The 19,809-nt window shown below is 43.3% G+C and overlaps 1 long non-coding RNA gene across 1 annotated transcript; it reads right to left on the bottom strand.

Annotated features, from left to right (window-relative positions):
- Positions 1–359: 359 nt before the first annotated feature.
- Positions 360–15,797, bottom strand: LOC143218662 (uncharacterized). The gene is made up of 2 exons (XR_013011137.1): positions 15,479–15,797; positions 360–4,623 (listed from the first exon to the last, which is right to left on the bottom strand). It is a non-coding gene; the product is annotated as an uncharacterized LOC143218662 (long non-coding RNA).
- Between the last annotated feature and the right edge of the window lie 4,012 nt (positions 15,798–19,809).

The raw sequence follows: 19,809 nt of genomic DNA, 5'->3' as shown, positions 1-19,809 counted from the left end.
TTGTAAAAAAATTGTTTCTGAAATTTTATATTGTATAGGTGTTTGTACATGTTTAAATTTTAAATACTGTTCAACTTTTGTTGGAAAGATTTTATCGTCAGATTATCGGAAACCCTTGGAAAATCGTGACACTGCAGTTCTTTCACCAAAAAGCTGGTGAAAATTATTTTTCCATGTAAATTATGTTGAAATAATGTAATTTGTTAATTTGATATAAATATGTAGATCGCGAAACTTTGTAATAAGTAAATATTAATATAAATATTTATTTTTAGCATTAATATTTATATGTATGTGAGTTACAATTTAGAGAGTCCAAATGGAGCGAAGTTTTGGGTAAGATTCAACACATATATGATGCAGTAAACAACTGTAATATTAATAATATGTACAAATTAGCGGAGTCCAGAAATATTACAGTAAACGAGTAAGCTTAAAACTAACCTGAATCAATACAATTGCCGATAGCAAACCTTTGTATACATCGATACAATAACATCGATGCTAACAGCTCGGAGTCTTGTTACATACTGACTCTCACGCGCGTGTCGACAAGCGATGAAGCCAAGCTTGATTACGCACAGGCTTACATCCCCCCTTTTTAAGACCGAGGGTCCCTTCCATCGGTGAAAGGAACAATCTTACTAGCATGAAAAATATTTGACTCATTTTTCCTTAATCTACTATCTAACAAGAACATTACATCAGAAATTTTCTCTTTAATTTTAAAAGGACCTACTCTAATTGGATCTATTTTATTTTTATTCAATTTATTAGCGTTTTGTACATAAACTAAATCTCCTACCTTATAATTTATCTGTTTTACATTCTTATCATAATATTCTTTATTCTGATTGTGAATTTCTTTTGATTTCTTAAAAGCTATTTCTCTATTGTTGACTAAATTTGTCAAATTATTGTCGTTCACTTCGTCAGGTAAAAATGAGTGGTTTAATCCTGTCAGCAGATAATTAGGAGTAAATCCGGTCGAGCTGTGAATTGTGTTGTTGTAATCCTTTACACATTCCTCTGCTACCTGAGGCCATGATTTATTTTTATTTTCATAAATTTTACATCGTATTCTGTTTACCAAAGTCTGATTTGTCCTCTCGTTCAATCCGTTAGAAAACGCACAATCCACTGCTGTAAAAACCAATGCTACTTTCTGTTTATTTAGATATTGCTTAAACTGTGCTGAATTTATACCAGGATATTGATCTGCGAAAACCAATTTAATACTTCCATTTTTTTCTACTTTCTTGATTAGATTTAAAAAATCTTTTGCAACTTGAGTCTTTGAGGTTATTATGTATGCAAATCTTGTAAAATGATCCACCGCCAAATGTAAATATTTTTTTGTACTTTTATTACCTTTGAAACCTCCTATTGTGTCAATCGACACTATTTCGAAAGGTTCCTTTGCTGGTCCAAGTTGAGATAAAGGGGCTTTAAAGATACCTATTCTCGATTTATTTTTAATGCAAGTTTCACAAGATCTACAAGTCAATCTTATGTGCTTATACATATTTTTGAAATAAAATTTTTGGCCAAAGGTTAAAATTAACTGTTTTGTGCCTATATGACCCTGATCAGCGTGTACCTCGGTGATAAGAAACTTTCCGAATTCTTCAGTAATCCATATTTTCTCTCTATTATTTAGAATTTTATAAATTATATCATCTTTAATAATGCATTTATCATCAACTTTTAACAATTTCTGATTTTCTTTGATATCGTTCAATTTCAGTAAATTTGAGGTTTTAATCACAGAATCACTGTTTGTATCCTCATGTGAGTCCAAAACCGGATTTCTAGACAAACAATCAGCTTCAGTATTTTCTTTACCCGGATTATATACCATTTCAAAATCAAAATGTGAAATATAATTCAAGATCTGAACCAGTTCCATATCATTACTTTTTTTTATATTGAAATTTTCCAATGGTCTATGATCCGTAAATACTACGAATTTCTTTCCTATCAAATAAAATTGCCAGTATAAAATGGCTTCTTTAATGGCTAAACATTCTATAAAAATAGCTTTCTTCTTTTTCTGAGCGTCTGTCAACTTTCTAGAAAAGAAAAACACCGACTTCGAGGAGTTATCTTCCTGTGGCTGTTTCAATATTGCTCCCACTCCTTCGATACTTGCGTCAGTGAAAATAAATATTGGGGCCTCTGGATCAAAAATTGCCAAGGCAGGAACTGTGCACAAATATTCTTTTGTTAAATTAAAACTATTCATACACTCTTCAGACCAATCGAAGGATACATTTTTCCTTAACAAATTTCTTAGAGGATCCAGTAAGGCTACGTGATTTGGTATAAACTCCAAATAAAAATTAATCTTGCCTAAAAACTGTCTGATTTGTGTTTTTGTTGTAGGTATTGGAAACTTCTTAATAGCCATTAAATTATCGTTTATTGGTTTAATCATATTGTTTCCAATTTCGTGTCCCAAATATGTTATCTTTTCTTGGACGAACTGACATTTTTTTTTATTCAGTTTGAAACCTTGTTCATATAATGCTTGCAGAACCCGCTCTACATGATATAAATGTTCTTCGTAAGTTTTAGAGAACACCAATATATCATCTATATAATTTACTGTGAAAGAATCCAATTTATTTTTTCTTATCACGCTTGCTAAGACTCTTTGAAAGATAGCGGGAGCAGATTTCAAACCAAAAGGTAAACATCTCCACTGCCAGTGGCCATGATGGGTTACAAAGGCCAGCTTATATCTGTCTTTTGCACGCACCGGAATCGACCAAAACGCCGAGTTCACATCGAATTTTGAAAAAAACTTACTATTTCTGGCGCGTACCGTAAGATCATCTATCCTTGGGAAAGGCTGACTTTCTGGCACTACTATTTTGTTGAGCTCTTTAAAATCGATACACAAGCGTGATCTTTTCCCTTCTTCTCTCTTAAAAACCATGGTTACAGGAGCTGCATAAGGACTGCTTGACTCTTCTATTAAACCTGCATTCAACAAATCCTCCACTTGTTTCTCAATTTCTAATTTATCTTGAAAAGAGCATCTATAAGGTTTCTTTGAAATATATCTATTTTCTGTCAGTTTCACTGTGGCTTCATAATCCTTTACTGTTCCTATATCAAACTTTGATTTGGCAAAAATTATTTCATTTTTTTTTATAATATCTTCTATACTATTAGTGCTTGTTTCACTAATGTTACTTTGCTTATCTAAATTTTTATTTTTCTGTTGTTTCTGTGATATCTTCAAATTTTCATCCTGGCAGAGCTTGAATTTTGTTATTGAATCTAGTCCTAATAGAAATTCACAATCAATACTTTCCTTAACTATGAAAAACGGAAAATCCTCTTCTAAGTTACCAATTTTAGTACGTATTATTGCAATCCCCTCCGTTTTCGCCGTTCCAGCTACGCATTTAATAGTATCTCTCCCACCTATTATTTGTTTAATATTTTTATTATCGTTCATAAAGGTGCTATTAACCATGGAGATGTTGGATCCCGAATCATATAAACCAATTGCTGGACAACCATTTGCAAAAAGCTTAATTTTTATAAGTGGGAGAACTATTCGTTTTTTGCCTCCTCATAACTTGCTACTACTTCCTGCAATTCGTTATTATTTGTAACCTTGATATTTTCATTTTTAAAATTTTTAATTTGCCTATCTTTATTACGGCATATACTTTCTGAATGCAATCTATTTTTGAAACCTAACTTATCACAAATGCTACATGGTCTTTTTTCACTTAGCATTCTCTTATTTACATTGTCATTTTTCGAATCGTTAATTTTACCGAGTTGTTTTAATTTTGACATTAAATTTTCTATATTTATGATGGATTTTCTATCTAACTTATTTTGAATAAATTTTGGTAAACTAATTACAATCATGTTAATTTGTGTGTTTGTAGACAAGCTATCATCCGCTTCTATCAATAATCTTCTTTTCTTTAACGCGTATTCTAGTAGCGAGCCGTTATAGAATTTAAAATTATAAGCATACGCTATATCTGTCCAGGACTGTGCAGAGAAGGTGTCAATAAAGGCGTTATTCCATGCCTCCCAATTTAACAGAGAGTTCTGCTTTACAAAAACATTATACCAATCTAATGCGGATTTCTCTAGAAACAATCGTAATACTTCAGCGTATTTATTTTGGGCAATCCCCACTCTGTCACACTCCTGCACAAATAAATTAATCCAAGCGCTCGCATTTATATTTTCATTATCGAACTTTTCAATCACTATATCCTTTACCAAGGCACTTGTTTTTCTTTCACTTGTGATTGTTGACTGTTCGTTTGGCCTTGACTCTTGCTCGATATTAGCCTCTTCCAGATATTCGTCATACAACACAACGTTGCCTCCTGTATCCAAGTAAATTTTCTGAAGGTCTTCAGATAAAGTCAACACCACATTGCGAAATTTATTGCGAACCTTCAAACTTTTAACTACGTTTTTAACGATAGGATTTTCAAAAAGCCTTCCATGCTGAACACTCGTCTGCTTATCTGCTGGAAACAAAAAACTTTCCTCTCGACCAAGCAGCTGAATTCTTTTCACTTTAACTACGGTGCTTTTCGTATCTGCACCGGCCTCCGAAACAAAATAAAACTTTGCCTTTGTAACGTCGTACCGACGTGTTGCGTCGGTTTTGTTCGTATGAGCAAATTCTCGCTGTACATACATATATATATATATGGTATACGTATACTTCCTTCGTAAAATCCAAACCGAAATCGCGTTTAAATCCGTACACAGCGATATGTATATATATATCTTACGCGTATTTATATATATATACATATCCCCGTGAGAGTGAACATAGGGAATCGGGAAAGAAGCGATAGTCACCGGTACAAGCGGACGCCAGCATGGCAACCGCGAGTACAGGTGTACGTACATCTAAACCGTCGTTTCGTTCGAACTGCGAAAAGTATACATCGACGACAACATATTCGTCCGTGCCTGGTACGATTTAGACAAAAGGACTTCGCGGTTCACCGAATCCCTATGGTCCGCGCTCTTATTATAAATAAGACGAAATCGCGCGAATCGCTCTCTTCCAGTTTCGGAATTCTACTAATTCAGTTCTCTCGCGTCTTCAATCGAATTCAGTTCGACTCAGTCTTTTCTCGCGTTTTCGGACTCTATTTCAGATCGTTCACGATATTCAGGTCGTATTGCTCCTTACCATTTACACTATTTCTTTATATATCATTTGGTTCTAAATTGTTATTCGAGTCTGCTCGTAGATTATTATTACGTATTTACAGATATTATTCTGGTTTATTGGTCGTACGAGGTTACTCGTAAACCGTCACCGTTATTTTGTTGTACGAGCTTACTCGCATTATCATTTCAAATTTATAATTACTATTTTCGTGCTATCTTGTTTATGCGATTTGCTCGCTTTATTATTCACATTTCAATTGTTAATTTTGTGTTATTTGGCTTATACGAGCTTGCTCGCATTACTATTCATATTGCAATTGCTATTTTTGTTAATTTGGCACTATTTTTGTTTGAACGAGCTTGCTCGCATTATAATTCATATTACAATTGCTATTTCTGTGCTATTTTGTTCATACGAGCTCGCTCGCTTTATAATTCTTATCACAATTGCTATTTCTGCGCTACTTTGTTCACACGAGCTCGCTCGCTTTATAATTCTTATTACAATTGCCATTTCTGCGCTATTTTGTTGCACGAGTTCTGCTCGCAAATCATTACTTTGTATCTATTCTGGTTCATTATACTTTGCTTGTTTAAACCTATTACTTCGCAGCTTTAATTCAGCAACACCTTGCTCCTCGCTATCTCCCATGCCCCGTCGCGCCGGTAGAAGCTACCAAATCGGTAAATTGATGCGACAGCTACGCGCCGAAGGAAGAGGCACCGCTTATAACCCGTACTTGGGAATCGCCAAACGGCCCAGGATCATTCGCGACGTCCCTTTTCTCCGTCGGGTGAAAATAGTGGACCGTCGAGAGATCGCGATACCTCCGCGACGCGAAGAAGGAACCGCTGACCGCGCTGAAACGCCTCCGCGCCGCGAAGAAACGACCGTCGGACGGCCAGATTCCGCGCCTCCTCTCCCGTGGAGGTTGATACCGATCCGATTCCTTCCGAGTCTCCCTCCACTAGAGGAAATCAGTATCGAGGACCCGCGTTACGAACGTTACGTCGTCCGCAGAATACTCACCCTAAGGTGGTATTATTAAAGTTTCGTCGATCAGTGACCGAGTGGAGTGATCGCGAGTGTGTGCGTGTGTGCGTGTGGGTCTCCGGGTTGTCCAATCCCAATCGGTCCGCCGATCGATTCCTCACATCCCTCACATTCTTCACATTCGTTCCCATAACCCCTAAAATTGGTGTATCAATCGTGTACGTCTGAGCCCAGAGGGTGCTCGGTACCGAGAGAACACTAATTTCCCTTCGGTCGAGAATCCTGTCACGAATCGAACAACCCACGCGTTCGGACGAGTAACACACACGCCCACATAGTGACACTCTGCTCGCAGGGAGCTGTCACCGCCATCGCGCAGTTCGTCGCTCCGTCGCGACATCCCCGCCGGACGACGTCCATTCATTTCCCTCTTCGCCCCTTTTCAACAACGACGAACGCCGGTATCGGGTCCCTGATCAGACGTGGACGTTACGCGCCACGTGGATCTAAGATCGTCTTAAATAAATTGGTCGGTTACGTCCCCGCCCCGTCTGGGCGTCGTTTCGTCGGATCATATCCGACCCGGGACGTAACAGGAGGTTATTTTTGGCGCAGTCGGTAGGACACGACGATCGCCGAATAAAGCCGGTTGTTCGTTGCTGAAAATCTAATCGAAATTCCTTTCTTTCCCGCTCTTTGGCGGCCTTGTATCGCCTAACCCTCTCTCTTCACGATGGATTCCGCTGCATCAAAATTGAATTCTAACGTGCCCTCACCTCTCTCCGAGGAGGACCTATTCGCGTTCCAATTGGAACTCGCCAAGAAGGAAGCCGCCCTCCAGGAGCGCGCCGCCGCCCTTGAAACCGCGGCGAGCCTACGCGAGTCAGAACAACGCGCGCGTGAAAATGAACTCTTAGCAATGCGTCGCGACCTTCATGAGATGCGTTTGAACCACCTTGACTCGAACGCTGCACGCTTCCGCCCCCGCTACGATTCAACCCCCTTTACCGAAGCTCCTCGCCCAGACCCTGTGAATTTCACTGTTAAGCAAGCAGTAGAATTCATACCCACCTTCGATGGCAGTAATATGACCGTCCTACAATTCATCCGAGCGTGCAAACGCGCACGCGAGGTCATACCCGCGTACGCAGAACACACGCTGACCAAACTCGTCTGCAACAAGCTCCGCGGTCGCGCCTACGCGGCCGTGGAGGACGAAGATTGCTCCACTATTTCAGACCTCTGCAGCCGTCTTAAAGACGTGCTGGGTCCCCATCGCTTCGTTGACCAGTACCGAGGCGAACTGGCAAGCATCTCGCAGCGGCCCACCGAACACGTGCTCGACTTTATCAGTCGTGTAAAAGACTTACGCACCGCGATCCTAGATTGCCACCGCGACGGGACCAACGTCGACGATATCGACACCCTTACTATAGACAGTTTCATTCGCGGCCTTATCCCCACGTTACGCGCCGAGGTCCGCCCGCTCCGAAACGAGCCGCTGCGTGTAGTTTTCAACGAGGCCATTTCTGCCTACAAACAATACGAGCTTGATAAGCTACGTTACCGAGAACCCCTTCGCGACGACTATCGCCACGTACACTTCTCGGAGGCAAGGTCCACTACGCCAGATCGCCGCGACCATTATTCACCGGAGCCTCGACGTCGCGCCCCTGAGACTCGCGACCGGTACGACCTTCCCCCTCACGAGCTTCGCGGTTATCACGAAACTCGAAGCCGCACACCCGACCGCCGTCCCTACGCCGAGCCTTCAGCTTGGCGTGACCCGAGTTTCAGAAGCCCGCACGAGGGTGTCCGACGCCCCGCACCCCCGACTCCTCTCATTGCACGGGCCCCAACGCCCCCGTCTCAAGAACCCCGCGACCGTTTCCCCTCCGAATCGGCGAAATTTTGCAGGTATTGCAAAAACCCGGGCCATGACATTCACGAATGTCGCAAGCGGGAATATAATAACAATTTGAGACAGGGAAACGGGACCAGCCTCCCGTCCGAACCAGCGTCTGGTCGGGAGGCCCCAACTTCAAGAAACGTCCCACGACCGGTGGGACACCTCGAAATGCCCCCCGTCTCGTCTCCGCGATAACTCTCGCGGCTGATTCGCCGATACCCCGCGTGACCGTTACCGCGCCACAATTCACAACGCCGTGTGAGTTCCTCGTCGACACGGGGTCTGAATTAAACATCATCAAATCGTCTAGCGTAAAGCCCGGTGTCCCGGTCGACTCGGGAGACGTTGTCCAAGTCCATGGTATCACCGAAGGTGTCACCAGTACCTTAGGCCGGATCGACGCGGAGCTCAACGACGCCATCCCTGTCTCCTTCCAGGTTTTCCCCGATGTCCTCCCTTCTAATATCGACGGCATTCTTGGTGCCCCCTTTTTCCACGAAAATGGAGAGATCTCCTTTACGAAAAGAGAAATCTCCAAAGATCACCTCAACGTACCGTTCTCGAACACGTGCGAGTTCGCAATCGAAGCCCGTACCGCCGCCTGCATCGCCGTTAACGTAACCGGACCGACCGTCGGTTACATCCGCCGTATAGAAATTAAACAGGGCGTATTTCTAGGCGACTGTCTCGTCACCAACTCGAACGGAAGGGCATGCCTACGGTGCTTTAACACATCGGCCGAGGCAGCATCCTTCCGTCTACCCACATTGGAGGTAGAAGAAATCGAAGATCCTCCGCTATATTCCCCTCCCACACCCAACCCCATTCCTGATTCCGGGTCAGTTTCGGAACGTCCTACTAATTTCGCATCTCGTACGACTCGACCGTACGAGTCGATCAATAATGATCACCTCGCGTCAAATTCAAAATCCGAATCCGCTTCGGATCATTCTTATTCTAATTTAAATTCAACCTCCGAATCCGCTTCGGATTATTCTAATCCTAATTCATATCTTAAATCCGGAACTGTTTCAAACTATCTCGCTACACCTCGTACGACTCGCCCGTACGAGTCGATCAAAAATGATCACTTCGCGCCGATTACAGAGATAGAAACAAAAGGAGTTCACTTCTCCCCGCAGGATATCACTCTGCGTATGAAAGAACTCTGCGAAACAATCCCACTGAACCACCTCAACTCGGACGAGGCGTCCCACGTCAAAACCCTATTACACGAAAACCATGATCTCTTCCACCTCCAAGGGAGCCGTTTAGGCAAAACTAACGCCGTGACCCACAAAATTCCGACGACAGACGACGTCCCTGTGCATACGAAGCAGTATCGCTACCCGCCGATCCACAAGGAAGAGATTGATAGACAAATGCGCGACCTCCTAGCCAATGACATAGTAGTTCCGTCCAATTCACCATACAACTCCCCCTTGTGGATCGTGCCCAAGAAACCGGACGCCGACGGTACCAAGAAATGGCGTATGGTGATAGATTACCGTGCGTTGAATGAAAAGTCGATAGCCGATGCATACCCGCTACCCAGCATAAACGAAATTCTTGACCAGCTGGGTAGCGCTAAATATTTTAGCGTATTTGACTTGGCTAGCGGCTTCCACCAAATCGCCATGGACCCAGCGGACGCTGCGAAAACCGCGTTTTCCACCCCATTCGGCCATTACCAGTACAATCGTATGCCGTTTGGGCTGAAAAACGCCCCCGCTACCTTCCAACGCCTAATGGACAACATCCTAAGCGGACTCCAGGGAAACGAGCTATTCGTCTACTTGGACGATATTGTAATATACGCCCGTACCCTGGAGGAACACCGCGCAAAGTTCAACAAATTAGCTAACCGCCTCAGGAACGCGAATTTGAAGCTTCAACCGTCAAAGTGCGGCTTTCTTTTCAAGGAAGTGGCTTACCTCGGCCACCAAATTAGCGAGCAAGGAGTCAAGCCCTGCCCAAAAAAAATAAGCGCCGTCCAAAACTATCCGCGACCGAAATCCGCGAAAAATGTACGCGAATTCCTGGGACTCGCAGGATACTACCGACGATTTATAGACAAGTTCGCGCAGATCTCCAAACCCTTAACCAAGCTCCTAACCAAGAACACGAAATTTGCGTGGGGACCGGACCAGGAAAGAGCATTCGACGCGCTCCGCTCAGCCTTGTGCTGCGAACCGGTCCTCCAATACCCCGACTTCGATAAGCCATTCAATGTAACATGCGATGCCTCGGGCCATGCCATCGGAGCAGTCCTGAGCCAGGGGGAAGTAGGTAAAGACCGCCCGGTCGCCTACGCATCGCGAATCCTGCACGGAGCGGAATTAAATTACTCCACGATCGAAAAGGAGTGTTTGGCCATAGTTTTTGCTGTCCAGTATTTCCGACCGTACATCTACGGCCGACAATTTGTACTAATCACAGACCACCGCCCCCTGGTCTGGATGAATTCAGTAAAGGACCCAACCTCACGTCTGCTCCGATGGAGGCTAAAACTTGCGGAATTCGATTACAAAATCTTGTACAAGCCAGGCAGGGCGAATTCAAACGCGGATGCATTGTCCCGCAACCCGGTAGCCCTCCCCATCTACGAGGACACATCGGAAGAAACAATCCCCTCCCCAGCATCACGAGCAGCAGACGACCCTACCTTCGACGTCACGCTAGGGAGCTACGAATACTTCACGCCCCCTCAAACAAGGAGTCGCCGACCGATACCGACCCCTCGAAGTCCGCGTTCCCAGTGGTGGTTACACGACACGTCGTCAGAATCACCAGGGGATAGTACACCTGAAACTATCATAGAGGGAGACGATCCCGTAGCAACCTCCACCCCCGCTCCGCATACCCCCCTTCCCGGCTTTCTCAACACGACTCCGTATTTTCCGGAGCCTCCCTCCCCAATCGCCCACCCATCAGACTCTAGGCCTATGACGTCGTCCCTCCCCCACAGTTCCTACAGTCCCGCCAGCCCGGGGTCATTTCCCCCCTCGGCCACCGTGGACCAGCGGCTCGCCGACGCCCCCACGGACGACTCGAGCCCGGGAGACGCGACCTTCGGGTCCGAGAGCCCGCAGGCCCCCGCGCATGGTCGCATCATCGTCCACCTCCGCGATAGGCTCATCATGCGGAAGGACAATTTGGTCTGCTTCATAACGCGGGACGGCAGACCGGCGGACCCAGGAGCAGCTGACCTTTTTAAACAAGGGAGGCTGACGAACAGCGCTGAACTCGTCCTCCATAGGGCCAAGGTAGACGACTTCGGATCGTTTAAACTGATCCAGCTGCCGGTCAAACAGACGTCGTTCCATGAGGCTACCCTAGACGACGTCCACGAATGTCTCCGTTCCCTATACAATGTGGTCACCGAGCTACAACTCCCCACATTCTCATTCTCCAGATCCACCCTCGACAACATCCCATGGCACCATATCCAGGCGTCCATCGTCGAAACCTTCTCCCAAGTTCCCCTACGAATTTTTCTATGTTCCCACGACGTACAAATCCCTGCGGAAGATAGGCGGCAAGATATCCTCACGGATAATCACGCCTCCGCCTACGGCGGCCACAAAGGAATCACGAAGACGTACAAGAGGATCAGAGAGAAGTACTACTGGCAGACCCTGAAGGCTGACGTCACCACTTTCGTCAACAATTGCCCCAGCTGCCAGCTGCACAAGCTCACAAGGGTGAAACCCCGTCTTCCGATGACTCTGACGGACACGCCAGGAAGGGCGTTCGACAAGGTGTCATTGGACGTTGTAGGCCCGCTCTCACCGACACCCGAAGGCCACCAGTACATCCTCACGATGCAGGATCTACTGACAAAGTACTCCTTGGCGATCCCACTAAAGGGCATCGGCGCCGTCGAAACCGCCGACGCCCTCGTTGAACATCTCATCTGCAGATTCGGGGCACCAAAGGCAATCCTGACGGACCAAGGGAGGAATTTCATCAGCTCCCTGATGAAAGCCGTAGCCAAAAGATTCAAAATCGCACGAGTCCAAACGACTGCGTACCACCCTCAAAGCAATGGATCGATAGAGAGATCGCACCACGTCCTGACGGAGTATCTCAAGCAATTCGTCACACACGGCAACTGGAATACATGGCTCAATTTAGCCATGTTCAGCTACAATACGAGCGTACACGAGGGTACAAAATTCACCCCCCACGAGCTGGTGTTTGGATCGCTGGCGCGTGTCCCGGTTCCCGACTCGGCAGCTCCGCACCTGGAGAACGAGTCATATGACGACTATTACCAGGGGCTGCAGAGGAAAATTACGGAAACCCTGAACCAAGCAAGAGCAAATCTCGTCGCGGCCAAGGAGAGGTCCAAGCAGTACTACGACAGACAAGTGCGTCTGCAAGCAATCGCCGTAGGCGACAAAGTTTACCTCTTGAACGAACCAAGGAAAGGTAAATTCGATGCGCAATACACTGGTTCCTACGAGGTCGCCGAAATCCTGCCAAACAATAACATCAAGATCAACACCAGAAGAGGCTTCAAAATCGTTCACGCCGACAAATTGAAGAAGGCAAAAACCCCCCCACCTTCCCGTGTATTATCCCCCCCCCCGATCGGCCGTCGTCTCGCGCTGCACGACGACACCCTGACATACGACGAGGATCCGTCACCCAGCCACCATGTGCCTCTTCGCCAAACCGCGCGCCACTGCCAGAGAGAAGGCAGCCAGGTTCAGCTCTCCCTTTGACTGGCACCAGTGCTACCAGGGAACTGCCTACTCCGACACCAAAGGCCGAGACATCTGCCAGCGTTGCAACCAGCACGTGCAAGGGACCGGAGAGGCGTTCCACGTCCACTCCATCCAGTGGATCAGGTGGATGAGGAACACCTGTGCGAACTGCAAAGGGCCTCTGTTTCGCACGCAACCCCCGTTGGACTGCAACGAATGCGGGACGCGGCTCAGCATTATCATGGCCAAAACCATATTCAGGAGCAGCCCACATGTGGAGGAACTCCGGCGATATCAGCTCCCGCTGAGAGCTAACAATCCAGCGCCCTAATGCCACTTCGTCGTCTGGTAGGGCATCGCGCCCGAAGAGCCCCCCCCCCCGGAAAGTCGCCATCCCGGGGAGGAAGGTGTGACGTCGTCCGACGTTGGATTTGGAGTTTCCTCAGCAGACCCCACACCCCCCATATCCAACACGTCGTCAGCAGCATCCGCGTTCCATTGCGTTGCCGCCGGAAAAGTTCGCGCCCCAAGGGGTAAGGTGTAACGTCGTACCGACGTGTTGCGTCGGTTTTGTTCGTATGAGCAAATTCTCGCTGTACATACATATATATATATATATGGTATACGTATACTTCCTTCGTAAAATCCAAACCGAAATCGCGTTTAAATCCGTACACAGCGATATGTATATATATATATCTTACGCGTATTTATATATATATACATATCCCCGTGAGAGTGAACATAGGGAATCGGGAAAGAAGCGATAGTCACCGGTACAAGCGGACGCCAGCATGGCAACCGCGAGTACAGGTGTACGTACATCTAAACCGTCGTTTCGTTCGAACTGCGAAAAGTATACATCGACGACAACATATTCGTCCGTGCCTGGTACGATTTAGACAAAAGGACTTCGCGGTTCACCGAATCCCTATGGTCCGCGCTCTTATTATAAATAAGACGAAATCGCGCGAATCGCTCTCTTCCAGTTTCGGAATTCTACTAATTCAGTTCTCTCGCGTCTTCAATCGAATTCAGTTCGACTCAGTCTTTTCTCGCGTTTTCGGACTCTATTTCAGATCGTTCACGATATTCAGGTCGTATTGCTCCTTACCATTTACACTATTTCTTTATATATCATTTGGTTCTAAATTGTTATTCGAGTCTGCTCGTAGATTATTATTACGTATTTACAGATATTATTCTGGTTTATTGGTCGTACGAGGTTACTCGTAAACCGTCACCGTTATTTTGTTGTACGAGCTTACTCGCATTATCATTTCAAATTTATAATTACTATTTTCGTGCTATCTTGTTTATGCGATTTGCTCGCTTTATTATTCACATTTCAATTGTTAATTTTGTGTTATTTGGCTTATACGAGCTTGCTCGCATTACTATTCATATTGCAATTGCTATTTTTGTTAATTTGGCACTATTTTTGTTTGAACGAGCTTGCTCGCATTATAATTCATATTACAATTGCTATTTCTGTGCTATTTTGTTCATACGAGCTCGCTCGCTTTATAATTCTTATCACAATTGCTATTTCTGCGCTACTTTGTTCACACGAGCTCGCTCGCTTTATAATTCTTATTACAATTGCCATTTCTGCGCTATTTTGTTGCACGAGTTCTGCTCGCAAATCATTACTTTGTATCTATTCTGGTTCATTATACTTTGCTTGTTTAAACCTATTACTTCGCAGCTTTAATTCAGCAACACCTTGCTCCTCGCTATCTCCCATGCCCCGTCGCGCCGGTAGAAGCTACCAAATCGGTAAATTGGTGCGACAGCTACGCGCCGAAGGAAGAGGCACCGCTTATAACCCGTACTTGGGAATCGCCAAACGGCCCAGGATCATTCGCGACGTCCCTTTTCTCCGTCGGGTGAAAATAGTGGACCGTCGAGAGATCGCGATACCTCCGCGACGCGAAGAAGGAACCGCTGACCGCGCTGAAACGCCTCCGCGCCGCGAAGAAACGACCGTCGGACGGCCAGATTCCGCGCCTCCTCTCCCGTGGAGGTTGATACCGATCCGATTCCTTCCGAGTCTCCCTCCACTAGAGGAAATCAGTATCGAGGACCCGCGTTACGAACGTTACGTCGTCCGCAGAATACTCACCCTAAGGTGGTATTATTAAAGTTTCGTCGATCAGTGACCGAGTGGAGTGATCGCGAGTGTGTGCGTGTGTGCGTGTGGGTCTCCGGGTTGTCCAATCCCAATCGGTCCGCCGATCGATTCCTCACATCCCTCACATTCTTCACATTCGTTCCCATAACCCCTAAAATTGGTGTATCAATCGTGTACGTCTGAGCCCAGAGGGTGCTCGGTACCGAGAGAACACTAATTTCCCTTCGGTCGAGAATCCTGTCACGAATCGAACAACCCACGCGTTCGGACGAGTAACACACACGCCCACATAGTGACACTCTGCTCGCAGGGAGCTGTCACCGTCATCGCGCAGTTCGTCGCTCCGTCGCGACATCCCCGCCGGACGACGTCCATTCATTTCCCTCTTCGCCCCTTTTCAACAACGACGAACGCCGGTATCGGGTCCCTGATCAGACGTGGACGTTACGCGCCACGTGGATCTAAGATCGTCTTAAATAAATTGGTCGGTTACGTCCCCGCCCCGTCTGGGCGTCGTTTCGTCGGATCATATCCGACCCGGGACGTAACACCTTAAACTCCATTGTATTGATTTGTGAGTTACAATTTAGAGAGTCCAAATGGAGCGAAGTTTTGGGTAAGATTCAACACATATATGATGCAGTAAACAACTGTAATATTAATAATATGTACAAATTAGCGGAGTCCAGAAATATTACAGTAAACGAGTAAGCTTAAAACTAACCTGAATCAATACAATTGCCGATAGCAAACCTTTGTATACATCGATACAATAACATCGATGCTAACAGCTCGGAGTCTTGTTACATACTGACTCTCACGCGCGTGTCGACAAGCGATGAAGCCAAGCTTGATTACGCACAGGCTTACATGTATATTTGAAACAGTATTTATTTCTGTTGCGTATATTTGTGCATTTAATTAATATTTAAAAGTAATCAATAATTCAGCAATTTTTCTTATGATTTTAGAACTTCATCAAGGATTTTGTTATACTTCCGTGTGAGTCCGCGTGTTCTATTTGATGTCATTTTATTCAGTATATATCGGCGAACAAAGTGCAAAAAGAATTGAATCTAACTTGATCTGACTCGAAGTTTTATAGCTAATTTAGTTAGAAGGTGATTGAGAATTGTAGCGCTCCATGCACGCCTGTACGTTCGCGTTCGACGGGCCTCCTCTTGAATTCTCGGAACCTCGTCGAAAGAACTGTTTAGATTATAGCCATTTGAAATGTTATTGCTATGCTGCAGATAAGCCTTCGACTAATTGTAAGTCCTCTGGTCCTCGTCCGCTGGCTTTTGACTGCATTCAGTTGTAACATTGTAACAGTGCGATCGAAGACTACAGAGCGAAATATTCAAACTTTCAAAGGCGATTTTATATGCGTATAACGTTTAGTTAAATTTTTTAGTGTAAATTATATTGTGTGTAGTGTATTTTTTTTTAGTTTAAGTATTGTTTTGTGTAGTTTATGTTTAGTGCGTGTTAATTATGCTGTGTTAAGTTTATTATTCGTAAGATTAATTAAATTGGTTGGACTCATCTGGAATCAAACTAATCACCCGACAAAGATTATTCGACATAATGCAGGAGCACAAAGAGAAAAATATTAGTCAGAAATGGAAATGTCTGGAACAATTTTTCAATCAACAAAATTACACAGAAGAAGAGCGTCAAGCATTCAAGCATATACAATCATCATGATAGGGAAATATTACTTGAAGAACATTTTTGCAAAACGTTTTTAACAAAAATTAATTGTGAGTATCGTAATTGTATATACATACAAAATATTGTTAACCTGTCATATCAACATATTTCATAAATCAGATTTTATATGTGTATTGCCGCTTTAGCAGTGATTTTTATAAAAATTACCTACAGCATCAAAAAGTAGAGAAGATTTACGCTTTATAATCGTGGATGTTTCATCACTTTTGGATTATTCTCGGCAAAGTTATGCGAATTTGAAGATTGAGCCAATTTTAAATTAGCTCTGTCCGGCTTTTCGGTGCAAATACCCCACTGTGCGACGCACAGTGGCGTATTTGGCCCGAAAAAGTGGAAAAAATTCTATTTCTAAATTTTTGCGCATGGCATAAAATTTTTGTTGTTCGTTGTAGTTAAAGGTCTGAAGAATAAGGCTGCAATATTATTTTTTCTATTTACTGATGAAACTACATCAGCAGATTCAACCGAAGAAAAAGCATTATCTGAGGAATGGTAATAATTTAAAATTTTCTTATAATGTATATTTATTTACTAAAAAGTTTCGAGATTCACATATTTTGCACAAAATAATAATTTACATCATTTCAATACAATTTATGTGCAAAAATAATTCTTTTCAGCTTTTCGGTGCAAATATTCTACTATCGCCACGGTTTTTCATGGGTTCTCGATAATCTGAGGCAAAAATGTTTCGAACAAAAGAGGAACAGTATTCAGTCGTCTACAAATTTCAATATGTAAAAGTTAAAAAAATTTTTTTTTTTTTTTTAATCGAGGTAAATTTGATTTTTTAAATACTAAAATGTATTTTTGATTTCATAATGTTGTAGCTTATATAATATTATAACCTTGAGCCTATAAATAACGCTACAATAGTTTTTTCCACTTTTTCAGGCCAAATACCCCACTGTGCGACGTGTGCAAACCAGCTCAAGACATATTGCGAAAAAGCAATATTTTTGGATAATTTAGACATTGAAATATTCTCTATCTTACTGCAGGGTAACGTACAGAGCCCTTTTTTGCAATTTGTCTATTGAAACTTTATAAACAATAATAGCATACGTTTTTATGGAAGAAATTTTTAACTTCCCGATTTTATAGGGAAGTTATTGTAATGACCCCGAAAATCGAAAATCGATTTTTTAGCAGATCTTCACGTTTCACGGTCATTGCAGTCATTTTAGACTATTTTCAGCAAAATGTTCGTATGTGTGTGTGTGTGTGTGTGTGTGTGTGTGTGTGTGTGTGTGTGTGTGTGCGTATGTCTGTTTCTATGGTATCAAATTTTTCGTTAACGTTTTCAGAAAAAGTAACAACGCGATCAGGATGATGTATGATGCAATCGATGTGCCCCGCTGTAACTTAGAGCTGATTAGATTTTGGTCCATTTTGGTCAAGTAGTTTTTTAGTTTTTTTAGTTTTTTTCGAAAGAAGTTCATTCAACAATGCAATTTATACGAGAGAACGGAAAGTTTCCACCGAAGAAACAAACGTAATTACACAAAAAAATTTTCTTTCGATTTTTTTTAAATTAAAAAAAAAAATTTTTTTTAAAATTTTTTTTTATACCTTACGATGATGTTACCGCTTACAATAATCGAAAAATATCCCACTGCAAGAGTGAGTTAATCATCTCTACTGCCGAGAATACATTTTCGAAGAATATCGATGAAAGTACAAAAAAAATTTATATTACAATCTTTAAAAACACAATCAGTTCAAAACGAATTATTAACTGAGATTAAATTGAAAATTAATATAAAATATATGATAATTAATAACATTGATGTTGAAGACGTATTGGTTAATGGAGCATGCGGAATATTAAAATTTATTACCTTTCAAGAAAATACTAAAATTCCGTCTATATTGTGGTTAGATTTTCAATTGCCCAGAGTAGGAGTGAAAGTAAGAACTCGTTATCGTAATTATATGAAAAATGCAAATATTGATCAAAATTTAACACCAATAATAAAAGTATCGAATCAAGTAAATATGTCGAGTGAGGAAAAATATCAAATCACACGTAGTCAATTTCCAGTGGTTCCTGCTGAAGCGATTACAATTCATAAAAGTCAGGGACAAACATACGAGAAAGTATGTTTGGATTTTAAAAAATCAGAAAGGCGAACTTTACAAATGTTGTATGTAGCACTGGGCAGAGTTTCAAAATTGAGCGCGGTTTATATATTTTGGGACAATTTAACTTAACAGTATCGAAGAAAACCAAGATCAATACTGCAAACCCGGATAATGAGAAGTTGTATCGTTTGCGAAAAAATAATTAATTTTTTTTTAATTAAAAAAAATTTTTTTTTTTAATTATGCAACTAATGCTAATGTTACCGCTTACAATAATCAAAAAACATCCCAATGCAAGAGTGAGTTAATCATCTCTACTGCCGAGAATACATTTTCGAAGAATATCGATGAAAGTACAAAAAAAAAATTTTACATTACATTTTCTCTATTATATAAAATAGTTCTGTCACGATAAGACGCCGAGTGGGTTGCCTTCCGAAGGAGAACCGAAAATTTAGAATCGGGTTGCCTACTGTAGCGGAACCGAAAATTGAGCGCCATGGAGATAGAGAGAGAGAGAGTGGGAGGGAGAGAGAGCGCGAGAGAGAGAGATATATATATATATATAATTTGATTGTATCCAGAATTAATATTTATACTGTGACGTTGCAAGCGTGCGACGTCACTTCGCCGTTTGAACTCGGTCAAACAGCCGAATTACGTGTGGACCGGACCGACCTTTCTCGGTTACGTAAGCCACCCGCAGGCCATAAGAGCACTCCGAGAGGAAAATCTTCCGATTTCGTGCACCGTACTAATGCCATCTGTTGTGCGTACGGAGTACGACGTTTCAGGCAATTATCGATCCTAAAGAAAGCGTACGAGTCCGAAAAGGTGCCGAAGGATCAAATACCGAATAAAAGGATGGCCAACGAACAAATCCGGCGCCGGAAGCAGCAAAACAAGTCATCACACACGGGCGAACAAACCCGGAGGCGCCGTCGTGGGACGAAGAGATCCTATAGCGAACAACAGCATGCCCGAGTCCCGCCGCCGTCTCATCCCGCTCAACTAGGATCTCAGCGTGGGTGGTGTGTCGAATTGGCTGCCGAGGATTATGCGA

The sequence above is a fragment of the Lasioglossum baleicum genome, chromosome 20, assembly GCF_051020765.1.
Source record: "Lasioglossum baleicum chromosome 20, iyLasBale1, whole genome shotgun sequence".
NCBI classification, from domain to species: domain Eukaryota; kingdom Metazoa; phylum Arthropoda; class Insecta; order Hymenoptera; family Halictidae; genus Lasioglossum; species Lasioglossum baleicum.
This window is presented reverse-complemented; position numbering and strand designations above follow the sequence as displayed.